This window comes from Crinia signifera, chromosome 7, assembly GCF_055691185.1.
Source record: "Crinia signifera chromosome 7, ASM5569118v1, whole genome shotgun sequence".
Taxonomy (NCBI): Eukaryota; Metazoa; Chordata; class Amphibia; order Anura; family Myobatrachidae; genus Crinia; species Crinia signifera.
Genome location: NC_139223.1, coordinates 28962913 through 28976225, shown reverse-complemented (window position 1 = coordinate 28976225; position 13313 = coordinate 28962913). Strand labels below are relative to the sequence as shown.

At 48.1% G+C, this 13313-nt stretch overlaps 1 protein-coding gene across 4 annotated transcripts in view; it reads right to left on the bottom strand.

Moving 5' to 3' along the window:
* Positions 1-13313, bottom strand: part of SEPTIN12 (septin 12) — a 134997-nt gene that overhangs the window by 28354 nt on the left and 93330 nt on the right. The window contains exon 1 of one of the 4 annotated variants that reach the window (XM_083152731.1): positions 732-859. The exons of the other annotated variants lie outside the window; for them this stretch is intronic. The gene's annotated coding sequence lies outside the window, so the exon portion shown is untranslated. Of the gene's footprint in view, positions 1-731; positions 860-13313 lie in introns of those variants that run through there. 4 annotated transcript variants of the gene reach the window in all.

The following is a 13313-nucleotide window of genomic DNA, read 5'->3' as shown; positions in this document are numbered from 1 at the left end:
TAGGTTTCATCACATTGCATCGCATTGCATGCACAACGGATGCACATGCAATGCAATGCAATGTGATCCGTGCTAGTACAGCACGCCCACAAAGCAGCGTGTATGGGCTGCTTAAGCATTGGAAGATAGGGGATTATAAATAAGTGAAGGTGCCCATACACGGTACAATTATTGTATACAATATCGCATCTCATCTCATTGCATCGCACAGGTTTTGCAATGCAATGTGATGAAATAGGATCTAGTACTAGTATTTGCTGCGCATACTTTTTGTACTAGATCTCATTGCATTGCATTGCAAAACCTGTGCGATGCAATGAGATGAGATGAGATGCAATATTGTATACAATAATTGTACCGTGTATGGGCACCTTAAGCATGATTTGGTACTTGTGTATTTTCACGGCGCCCGATATATCGGATGCGACATCGGCATATGTATCGGATGCGATATCGGCCGATATGTCGATGCGATCCGAACTGATTTTTGACCTGTTCATAATGATTTTATATAGTGTGGTGAGCGCAATAATCCGCGTGTGAATCCAACACCCTCTAGTGGTCATTTTATATTCTGCAAACAGAGAATAATGACAGCACACTGACAGAGAGAGAACCCACTGTACGCCCATAAGAACTCCAGCTTTATGGCAGACTATGAGGAGCTATGTGCAGAACACAGAATGCCAGACAATGCTGCTCGGTGCTGACAGCTCTCCTGCATAACTTACATGTCCAGACTGTTCTGTCGTCTCCTCAGATCTCATTCATCCCATGCAAACACTTGTTATCAGCTTCCCAATAAAGGTCTCTTTCATGTCTCCTCAGCGCTGACATGAGCCATGCCACTCAGCCATGGGTGTGCTGCCTGCGCTAGCGTACCGTGCATCATAGCGTAACACCTCCCCCACCACCCACAGTCTGAGATAACCAAGATAAGAGACAACATTGGACTTCTGCATGCTCACTGAAGCTGTGTACACACGGGGGCGATTTCACACTGAGCGACCATATTGCCAGTGATTTCTTGTGCTGTGGGAGATAAATCGCCGGGAGCGCGCGCCCGCGTCCAGCCCTTCATGGTCGCTGGTCGCAGGAGCATGCTCCTCCGATTATGGCTAAAAATCGCTGGTCACTGGTGCACAATGCACTGTACATCAGCGACCAGCGATTTCTAGTCAAAAGGAGGTTGAGACAGAGGGCCTTATTCTAGTTCCCTCTTTCTGACAAAATCCTTCTTAGATGGACAAAACCATGTGCACTGCAGGTGGGACAGATGTAACATGTGCAGAGAGAATTAGCTTTTGGGTGAGTTATTTTGTTTCTGTGCAGGGTAAATACTGGCTGCTTTATTTTTACACTGCAATATAGATCTCACTTTGAAGTAAAACCCCACCCAAATCTAATTATATCTGCACATGTTACATCTGCCCCACCTGCAGTGCACATGGTTTTGTCCATCTAAGAAGGATTTTGTCAGAAAGAGTGAACCAGAATAAGGCCCAGAATGAGACAGAATAGCTTGCAATGTTCAGCCGAAATCGCTGGTCGCTGATGAAAACAGTACACTGAGCAATATATTGCCAACATCGCTCAGCGACCAAATCGCACCATGTGTATACAGCTTTAGACAGCTGGGCAATCCTCAGCAGCAACAAACATCACAAAGGACTAAGGAGATCATTCCGATCTGCGCGGCGGAGCGATGTTTTGCTACTGCGCATGTGCACAAGCATTTATGCGTATGTGCCGGCTCCGTTTGTGAACTGAAGTGGCGGCATGTATAGTCGCCGTCCCATTCGCACGGAGCAGTGGGGGCGGGGAGTGTGTATCGGACATGAGTCGCACCCATGGGTGTTCCCATGCTAACGGCACCGTGACTGACTTAGATTTGTGAACACTTGAGAAATCATTCGATGGCAGGTGACCATCGGATAATATCGGCCCCACACGCAAGGCGGCGAATGGATGTTTATGCAAAACATCCATTTCGGATATTCGCCTTGTGAGGGGCAGGCGTTCGTGCAGGCAGCGTTTAGTTGGTTCGCAATGCTGCGAAATTTGCAGCTTTGCGAGTCAACCAGAATGACCTCCTAAATCCGCCAATTTACAGCCTGCCTGATGCTACACAGACTAGCATATACACCGACTGACGCTGCATGTCAGGGAGATAGTGGTGAGCTCCCTGGGCAGACTAGCAATCTCCCTGCGCCAGAGGATGGTGCCACTGGTGGTCTTTATCGATGGCATGGCTCTTCAAACTGCGGCCCTCCAGATGTTGTGAAACTACATGTTCCAACATGCATTGCCACAAGAGCATGCCAAAACTGTCAGGGCATGCTGGGACATGTAGTCCACAACATCTGGAGGGCCACAGTATGAAGACCCATGACTATGGTGTCATTGATGCTTAGTAGCATTGATGGTGTGAAAAATGTATGGTTTCACCCATCATCGGGGGATCCATACTCTGAGGTAACAAGTGGAGCAGAGTACGCTCTGTTTTAACAGCACCGGGGGGTGAAGGGAATGAACAATATCTGGGCGCTTGTCGGGCTAGAGAGCAGAGTATTGTACTGGCCACTTGGGCTGGTGCATTCTGTAATCATTGATGGTCTTTACTGTAACAACTGCACATCCAAGCACAGGCTTCTATGGTATTTGCACCTTGCCCCCGTTATCTACTGTAGTGATTCTATAACCTAGGAAACAGAATCATCAGAGCACTCTCTATAGATATGCAGAACTATGACACCGCTTTGGGGTCATTTACAGTAGGATGCAATTTTATGACGCCTTTCAGACAGAGAAGAACATGCAGGGCCCTCCGACCAGGGCTAAGCAATGCGCTGGGGCCCCTAAACGTTTATGGAATTAAATACAGGAAACCCCTAATTTAAACCTCCAGTGGTCCCGTGGCATCTGTCCACATAATGAATGTCTGTCAGGACTCTGGCGGCCATTTTGTCTTAGCTTGAGACTGCATGCCCAGAACACGCCCTCTTACTGTACTTTCATTGCAAGGGCACGCCCACTGCAGTCACATACACGCCTACTCCAGCTGAAGTCTCCACCCACTAGTCAGAGTTGCAATCAGGCTTGAGATGCAAGAAGATGCAGAAGATGCCGTTTAATAAACATACGCTTGCGGCGAACGCTGAATAAGGCTTGAATTGTGTACAAAATACCGATCCCAAATCTGCCAACATTTCTAGATGCAAAATCAGGGCAATTTAGGCAACGGTCTGACACGCCCAGATCTAGATTCATTGCCGGTATGTAACGCCTATGGCCAGGGACCGATACCATCGCCACCAAAACTGTTGTCAGGGCATGAGGATGATATGATGGAACATTCCGGAAACATGAAGAGTGACGGATCTAGCAGACAAAGCCACTTGAGGAGTCAGACTTTGTATATATAAAGTAAAAGGACAGGAAGAGGCCGATGACAGAGGAAAGACAGATCTGTATCTGTGTCTCTGTATTCCTCTGACAGCCTCTCTACTGTTACCGTCATGCCCTGATGAATTATTCCACGCTGCATCGTAGAACGCAAATACAATTAGCTGTGAGGTGCTGTGGGATAGTGGGGGTTATTCAGCCCTGATGGCTGCTCTGCGAAACTGCAGAACCCTGCGATCAGATAGACCCCGCCCCACCAGAGTGAAAACTGCGCAAGGCTGCGGATGGCGTGCAAAAATCACACGATCGGCGGCTACCTGCAAATCCTTGAATCAGCGAGGTAGGAGGTACAATGTGCCTCACGCCTCCGTGCTGCCCACAGTTCCCTGAGGTGTTACTAGCTCCTAGTGAATTCATGGCTTGACTATTTTGTCCAGCTTAAGAAATACCTACAAGTGAAATCCAGTGGCATAACTACAGGGTGGACAGACTGGCAAATGGCCCACAAGGTGAAGGGGGCCCATTGATCTACGGTGTCTGGACAGGCCCGGACCCGCAACCTGGATTTGCGGATTCACAGATCATTATCTGCCATGACCATGCCAACATGCTGCCTGTTGGGCCCACCAGATTTCCTGGCCTCTGCCACCTACCTGAGGAGGCTCCTCTGTTGCTGGTGTTTGTGTCTGCGGATGTTGGGGTCCCCATGGGTATATATGTCCGCTGGGAGTGCCTCTGACCAACATTCTGTACAGTTTCCCCCTCCTCTGCCACTTCCCCGTTTGGCATAGGCCCCAAGCCTCTAGTGATGTCACAGTGAAATCAGTTTTGTTACTAGAGAAAAGTTTGAAATAACTTTATTCTTTGTCTGAGGAAGTTTCGCTCCTGTACAGATCAATCTAGTCATGCTCTTTGGGATATTTCCAGCCCTTGGCGGTCTACCTGCTGAAATGCCGCCGGCTCTTATTTCTATCAAACATTATACCATATATTGTGTATGTGGAGTGAGTAGCGCAACACATTCCAAAAGAATGAGTGTGAGGCGGTAACTTGTGTTCCTGCTAATCCCTCTCACTTAGCAATATCAAGACAGGGGAGAGATAAGGATTAGACATATCTGTGATTACACTCTGTATGAGAGGGCAGGAGGCTGGGGGAGTAGCGATAGGAGGCTGTAGGCTACAGTGCGGGCAGCCATTTCTCAAGTGCAGACTTCTTTCTAGAACAGTCTGCTGTCACCAGTACTACAGCACAATTATTCTGCAATATGGCTGTAATGACCACTTGACACCAGGGGGCGCCGTTTCCAGTCCTTGGATCAATGTGCTCTGCATTGCTTTCTGGTGTGCAATACGCCACGTGGGTATCCGGATAGGTCGACGACGGTGTCTAAGTCGACAATCAGTATATCAAAACCAAAAGGTCTACATGCAGAAAGGTAATTGAGAACGGTAATGTGTCAAGTGAGGCGGTAGCACGGCGAGGAACCTGACACGAAGCACGGCGAGCGAATACCAGGGTACGTGCTACACTAATTGCGGGTCCTCATGTTCAGGTGTCGACACTTAAACGCAAAAAAAGTTAAAACCCATGTCGGCATTTTCATGTGTCGACGTTTTCCTTGTTAACCTTTTGCTTGTGACGATCTTTGGTCAATATCAACATTATGCATGTCGATTTTTTGTTAAACGTCAACCTATTTCATGTCGACCATTTGACTGTCAACTTAGACACTGTTAAACCATCGAGCCACACCCACAACTCTCATGCCACACGTCCTTGGACCCACTTTGTGTGGTATCTGCACCCTATCTATGGGTGTAGTAGACTGTGTCGCCGTTTTGAATGTCAAGATTCAAGATGTCGATTTTAGAAATGTCAACATTTTTAGAATGTATGATTCGGCAGTCAGTAGGTCGACCATAAGGACTTCTGCCGCGGAAGTGAGTGAGCTTATATTGAAGCCTAGACTGTGGTCGCGATGAAGCACGGCCGATGGGAGAACCCCGATGTCAGGAACGCGCACCGGTGCGTACATATTAGACAATATGGCCGATATGTTGCTCCCAATCTGCAGGAAAAGCAACCAACTGATATTATTACACTAGTTAAAAGCTTGTCAAAATGACAACTTCTGCCATGTAATTTCACAGGCCGGCCATGCCATCCCTTGGTCCGCCATCTTGCGATTGGCTTTTAGCATAGGGCCAGACTACTAGCCCCATTGTGGATGTATGTATATTTCTGCAGGCTGCAGGAGCCGTGATGAGACGCAGGACCCTATAGATTAAACACTAAACACACTCACATAGCTATATTATTATTCTGCTATTGGCTACAGTATTCCCAGGGAAAGCCAGATGACGGCCATGTTTAAAAGTGTCTGACAGAAAAATATACACAGGCAGGCTGGGCAGGAGGGGTAAGGAGACAAGGCTTCTTTATGCAAGACACTTCTCAGCCTCTGTTCCCACAGACGTGAGCGAACACAGCCTCTGTATAACAAAAAGCACAGTCCTGTCTGCCGGTCTGTTTATTTTGTCCAGACACCCGAGCTGCCATCGCTGTGTAACGCCACCTCCAATATGGTGTCGCTTGATTCTGCTGCAGTTACAGACCTGGGGGCCAGTGAGCTATGCACAAGTCATCCAACCTGACTAGTCATGCCAGAAGAAGAAACTGCATTGGATAACATTACCCATGTCAATATCAGTTATTAGAACGGCTTTGCCCTAAAAGTAAGGGGTCGGAAAAAGCAGCCCGTTATCCACAAAGTTTCAATTAACGAAAAAAAAAAAAAAAATGCGCTCATTAATAATGTCATACCAGGCGTAGTATGAAATACTGATGCTCCTGTTTCAGCTTAGCACTAACCCTAACTTCATGTGTCAAGTACCGGTTGGGGGTACTTGCAAATAATATTGGTAATGGTGAATAATATTGGTAATGGCGGAAGAGGAAGAAGTCTCCCAATGGCGGAAGAAGTCTTCCGTTGCCGTGGAGATGAACCACGTTGCGTCACTTCTGGTTCCGTCTGCAGCATCATCAGCATCTTCTCGTGCTTTTGCCTCAGCAGCACTCAACTAGGAGCTAGCCGCGCTGCCCTCAGACATCAGCGATCAGCTGCCCCGTGCTGACACACATTAATCCTACAGGCGTTAGCGGGAGTCCCGGAGCCAGAGGACCCTGATTCCTGACCGCACACTACTCCTCCGCTACTCCTTAATGTAAGGACACACATACCGCTCGCTTCCACTCCACTCGTACATGCACTGTGAGGAGTGTTGCTACACATAGTAATGGGATGTGTACACACTGTATGCACATGACCCATTACCACTGTGAGGAGCAATACTATACAAGAAAGGGGATGTCATACATGCACCTGATCATCAAATGTCTGCTAAAGTCACTGAGAGGAGCTCTGCTACACAAGGGGAGTACATGTACATAATCATCACATGTCTGCTACAGTCACTGGGAGGAGCGCTGCTACACAAGGGGAGTACATGTACATAATCACATGACAGCCACTGGGAGGAGCGATGCTACACAAGGGGAGTGTCATACATGTACATGATCATCACATGTCTGCTACAGTCACTGGGAGGAGCTCTGCTACACATGGGATATGTCATACATGTACATAATCATCACATGTCTGCTACAGTCACTGAGAGGAGCGCTGCTACACAAGGGGAGTGTCATACATCTACATGATCATGAAATGTCTGCTAAAGTCACTGAGAGGAGCTCTGCTACACAAGGGGAGTACATGTACATAATCATCATATGTCTGCTACTGTCACTGGGAGGAGCGCTGCTACACAAGGGGAGTGTCATACAGTCATGTACATGATCATCACATGTCTGCTACAGTCACTGAGAGGAGCGCTGCTACACAAGGGGAGTGTCATACAGTCATGTACATGATCATCACATGTCTGCTACAGTCACTGGGAGGAGCACTGCTACACAAGGGATATGTCATACATGTACGTAATCATCACATGTCTGCTACAGTCACTGGGAGGAGTGCTGCTACACAAGGTATATGTCATACATGTACATGATCATCACATGTCTGCTACAGTCACTGGGAGGAGCTCTGCTACACATGGGGAGTGTCATACATGTACATGATCATCACATGTCTGCTACAGTCACTGGGAGGAGCACTGCTACACAAGGGGTATGTCATCCATGTACATGATCATCACGTCTGCTACAGTCACTGGGAGGAGCTCTGCTACACAAGGGGAGTGTCATAAATGTACATGATAATCACATGTTTGCTACAGTCACTGGGAGGAGCGCTGCTACACAAGGGATATGTCATACATGTACATAATCATCACATGTCTGCTACAGTCACTGGGAGGAGCGCTGCTACACAAGAAGAATGCATACAATGCTAGGCGTTCTCCTGCTTCCCGCTCCATGCCTGTCCATGAGTTTGAATCTCACCGAAGCTGATCAGTCTCGGGGATGGCACGTGCGCATATACGGCCTGCAATGAGCCGGTCTGAATCGCCCCCATATTGCGCTACGCACAATGCGACTACAGCAGATCCTGGGAAAGACTCTTCTGCTCTGTTCCAGCCCATGTGCAACACAATCTGCTAATGCGTTTCTCATACACTGCACCGTCCACGGGGAACGCATGCTCTGCAGCCAGCACACTTGGGCTCTTTCCCTGATGTTACCCAGAAACGCTCAGCTCACACTTCACACACTCTTCTGGGGGGCTGGGGGAGCCAGGGAAGGGTCAACCCCTTAACTCCTGCACAGCCGTAACCACCCAAGAGGTTACCTGTGTATAGTTTACAGTACACTTGCCTTATTATATATTATATTATACACATATACCCAGTATATACAGTATAGATGTATACTGTACGGGTGTCTGCTGCTCCCTCCTCCCCCACATCTCCCCCCGGTCCTGGTCTCTGTTTACTTCTCCACAGTTTGTCCTCATTATTCCCTTCACACCCCGTTCCTTGTTCCAGGAAGCAGATCCCTCACACCCTGCTTAACCCCTGACCCCTTCCCTCCATTCACACAGCGCTCTGCACCCTTTGATGTCTCACAGCCCTTGCTCCATACTGTATATATGACAGGGACCAGACAAATACATCTGGCAGCATTTCCTGGCTCTGGATAGATTTAGTGTAATATCCCCAATCCCATATGTCATGGATGAGTTTGCGGTCAAGTCAAATAGCCGCTAGCTGGGTGATGTGCCAACGTTGGCACAGAACGCCAGCAAGGGCACATCGGCCCGTCCCCCTCTCAGATGTTTGTGTGCAGGGCACCTCTAAACTACTCTATATATGTCCATGTACCAGCATTTGACCACAAACCTCTATAGGTAAGCCATCATGGCCCCCTCCTGTACCAGCTAGAGTCCCGTTATCCCCGTCTCTGACAATGGGCCTGATTCAGAACTGATCGCACAGCTGCGAATCAGGCCCTGTAATAGGCGATAATGCACCTGGTAAAGACAGTAGGATCGGGGAGGTAGAGCTGGACCCGGCTCAGCCAATAACACACTGCAGTGTGGGGATGCTCAGACATCTGTGACCAATTACCACAGACACTGGTATAATAGGGTAATGTACTAAAGATCAGGTTCCCAGGATGCACATTTACCTGTCAGTTCCCCGCAGCATCTGATCACACAATTACCTGTGTCTAGCAATCAGGGGAACTAGCAGCTTCCCACGCGCAATTACCAGACTCCAGACATCTGCTTTGTCTCCGACTCCTGTTTGTTTCTCTTGTGCGTTTCACCCGTGTGACCTCGGACCCCTAATATCCAGGTGGGCATCTCTGAAGTTTAAGGCCACGTTCACATCAAGTTCACACACACACACACACACACACACACACACAACACTGTATTTAAAGACAGACCCAATAAACTGTGGGCGTCTGTCAGTGCATCCGATGCTGCTCCGTCTCCTGTCATTTATTGGGCAATGTAAATGCATGGTCTTTCTTCTAGCGTGTGATTCACAGGAGGACATTTACTAAGATGGACAACCAATCCAAATCTACTACTTATTTATTTAGCAAATAAATAGATAGTATCTGGTTAGTTGCCCATAGCAACATTTGGGACCTAAGCTTCAAAAGTGATAAAATGGAGAGTGACAAACAGCCAGCCAATCAGCTCCTACCTGCCATGTCACAAACTGTGTTTAAAAAATGTCAGGCAGGAGCTGATTGGCTGGCTGTTTATCTCTCTCCATTTTATCCCTCATCTGAAATAGAACTCCTATCTTACTAAATTTACCTCATAGCATGCACACTTATGTGCCCTGGGACAGACATTTAACAACATGGCAATGGGGAGAGGGTAACGCAGGGGGACGGATGATTAAAGATCCCTTCTACGCCTTCGCTACCTACTCACAAGCTAGTTGGTGATGACCCTCACGACAAGGCTATCCGACATATTGTTACGTACAGGTACATGTGCGCGCGCCTAATTTGCTCCCACAACATTGAGCGGCGATGTCGCATGGTGGCGTTTCCGCACCATGGGTGCCATTTTGGCGCACCAAACGAGCATGAGCGGCCGTAATAGCGGCAACGTATATACATTTGTATTAATCTGTATATATTTTGGTATATTAAACTCATCGTATTTTGCGGATACGGTTTTGATAGGAACCTGAAGAGCAAGGAATCCGAATCGGACGGCGGTTGGAAAGGGTTAACGATTTGTGAGCGAGGATGTTCCATTCGCCGTAACAGGGGGAAGGGCTGATGTCATTGGAGCATTCCACGCGATGTCTATCATCTGATTTTTGATAGTTCTCTCGCTGAGTCCCAGATGTTCTCCAGCAGCTGACTGACTCACTCTTGGCCTCCTTCCCGAAGAGGAGTATAATCGCTGGTTTTTCTACCGAAGCTTCCAGCTAATCCCAAAATCAGGACCATGGAGTCCACGTAAATCCACAGAAGAAGAAATCATCTGGATCTAGACGGCGTTGCATTTATAGATAATAATCGGCCTTCCTGTGCCGGGCGACAGGTGGGACTTTCCAGATGCGACACAAGATGGCAGCATTTCATCCGGAGGCGCCTCTGGGAGAGATGGAGAGATAACTTGGCACAATAGCAGCCAGGTGGAGAAAGATGGCGATTCAGACAAGCTCGTTGCGGGCCGAATTCGATCCCCCGTCCGATGTTAGTGGTTTGGGGGGGGGGGGGGGGGAATCATTTGATGATTGTCCCCCTATCATCTATATAAATGTCTAGTGTCCGTGTGTCACCGAAACACTGGCATCTGTTGGCAGCAAGTGAAACTACATCTAGCTACCGAAACATTTGCTTCGAAATGCTTACACTGCCATCTGTTGGCAGCAAGTGAAACTACATCTAGCTTTCAAAGCATTTGCTTCTAGTGGGCTTACACTGCCACCTGTTGGCACCAAGTGAAACTACATCTAGCTTTCGAAGCATTTGCTTCGAGCAGGCTTACTAGCAAGATATTTATAGTGCAAACTATCTTTCCGACGACTGATAAAAATATACTTGACCCCAATCCGTCAGACAAGGCCGTCTTTAATTAAATCTTCTCATTGGATGTACTTCGTGTCCAATCAGATAATTCCACAGCTGATTCGGGTTTAGGTCGACAGCTACACAAGGTCGACATGGTCAAAAGGCAACAGGCAAAAGGTAGACAGTGCTTAAGGTTAATCAGTACAAAATGTTGACATGACACAAATGATTGAGACACTTTTTTGGGTTTTTTTTTTTCATGTTTTTCCAACTTTTACTTGACTTGCTGTTAACGTGGACGATTGGGGATAGGAACCGGTGGGTTACACTCCCCGAGCAGGGGCCCGCGCAGCGCTTCCATGGGCGTGCCCTCCATTTTTGTGGGCACGTCCATGAAACGCTGGGGAAACACCCTGGAATGCCCCCTGTATGTCGGTTCATCGGCAGAGAAATAAATTGCTGAAGAAGCTATGATGAGAGAATAGCTGTGAGGGTTACCAAAACTTATACATAATGATGTCACCAGCTTGATCTGTCCTGTGATAAAATCCAGAGCTGTTTTTTTCATCGCTAACCACTCACAAGCTGACTGACAGGAATGCGGCATTCGGGGGTCAGTAACCGCCCGTTATCTGGGAGTGTCAGGGAAAATTCAGACATGCCCAGGTGTTTTTAAGGAGGGTATGTGACGCCAGCTACGGCCCCGTTCAGCCTGTTTCTATCACACCAGCTGAGTAGGTTCTGGGTTATACAGGCCATCGGCAGACGTGCACGGGGCGGGATTACACACTGGCAGGCGGCGGCTATCTGAACGCAGGGCTGAATAAGCCCGTGTTCCGTACTAGGGTTCCAGGTATTTGGGAACAGACATGCATGCTGCTATATAGCAGTGAGTGCAGGTGAATAACGTACAACAGTACATTAATAATTATATGACCTGATGACCTTAGTCCCAGTCAATAACTCCACAGTTGGTTGCTAGTGGCATTTCCCACCAATCAGACGACCATTGTTCACAGCTACAGGCTGGACTCTATAGATTTCCTGTCAGTTATTAGTTAACGAGTAATTTCCAGGTATTTCTTGCCCAGTTTTCCCTCAGTTGATGGCATAAAAGGGCTCAGTTTTGTACGAAGGACACTTTGGGGCAAATTTACTAAAGTATGAGTTTTTCGAAGTGATAGATGTTGCCCATAGCAACCAGATTCTACTTATTCAGCTAGCACCTTCTAGAGCAGGTGTGGCAATTAGCAGCCCTCCGGCTGATGACAAACTACACATTCCAGCATGCATTGCTTTAGTTTTATGCAGAAACTGATGCAAGGCATGCTGGGATGTATAGTTCATCAACAGCTGGAGAACCGCTTATTGCCCACCCCTGGAATCTGATTGGTTGCTATGGGCAACATCTCTAATTTCTAAAAACTCACATTTAAGTAAATGTACCCCTTAGGCCCTTGGCATGAAAGGTGCATACCTCCCAACAGTCCCGATTTTATCGGGACAGTCCCGATTATCAGGGCCTGTCTCGCTGTCCCACCCGCGGGCGGCAGTGTCCCGCGGTGAGGGGGGGGCTGTTGGGAGTCCCCCCTGTCGGCTGCTAAGCAGCGGGGAATAAACGCTATGCGCATGCGCACAGCATCTATTCCCGCAGCCAGGGGGCTGGGGGCATGGCTAGAGGCTCACAGAGCCTCTGGGTCATGCCCCCATAGCTTCAAATGGGGGCATGGCCTCGCTGAAGAGCCGCGAGTATAGGCCACGCCCCAAAATTAGGTCACGCCCCCGAAAATTTCGGCGCGCATCAACTATGTCCAGGCTCCGCCTCCATCAAAGTTGGGAGGTATGAAGGTGTAATAACCAGCTAAAGCCTTCCTGGAGCCCTCTTGTGTCCACCTGTGGTGAGTGCAGGGGAGCGAGCCATCGTGTCTGAAGCGCGGCGAATGAAGCGAGCCTGCGCGGGTTTACATCTCTACTGATAGTGGCTATATATTCCCAAACATACAAGATTTACCCAGAAAAAAAAAGTGTCAACCAATCAGGATCGTCCATTGACGTGTCGACCATTTGACCCTATCGACCTTCTGCCATCAATGGCAATAGTGCACCTGGCCATCGATAGCGGCATACTTTGCAGTGGATGACCATCAATGTTTTTACCTATTGATGGTCATCCATTTTTTTTGACTGATTGCCCTGTGGGCCAATGAAAACATGGGGGCAGGGCTTCACGGGTTTCGGGGGCGGAGCTATGCTCCGTATCCTGGCCCGTTTAGGGGGAAAATGTAAAAAAAAATATTTGTTTATCTGGATCTCCCCCATCGATGGCAAAACTATTCTACCTCGACCATAAACCATCGATGATTTAGAATCATCAATGGTCGATGGCCATCCCT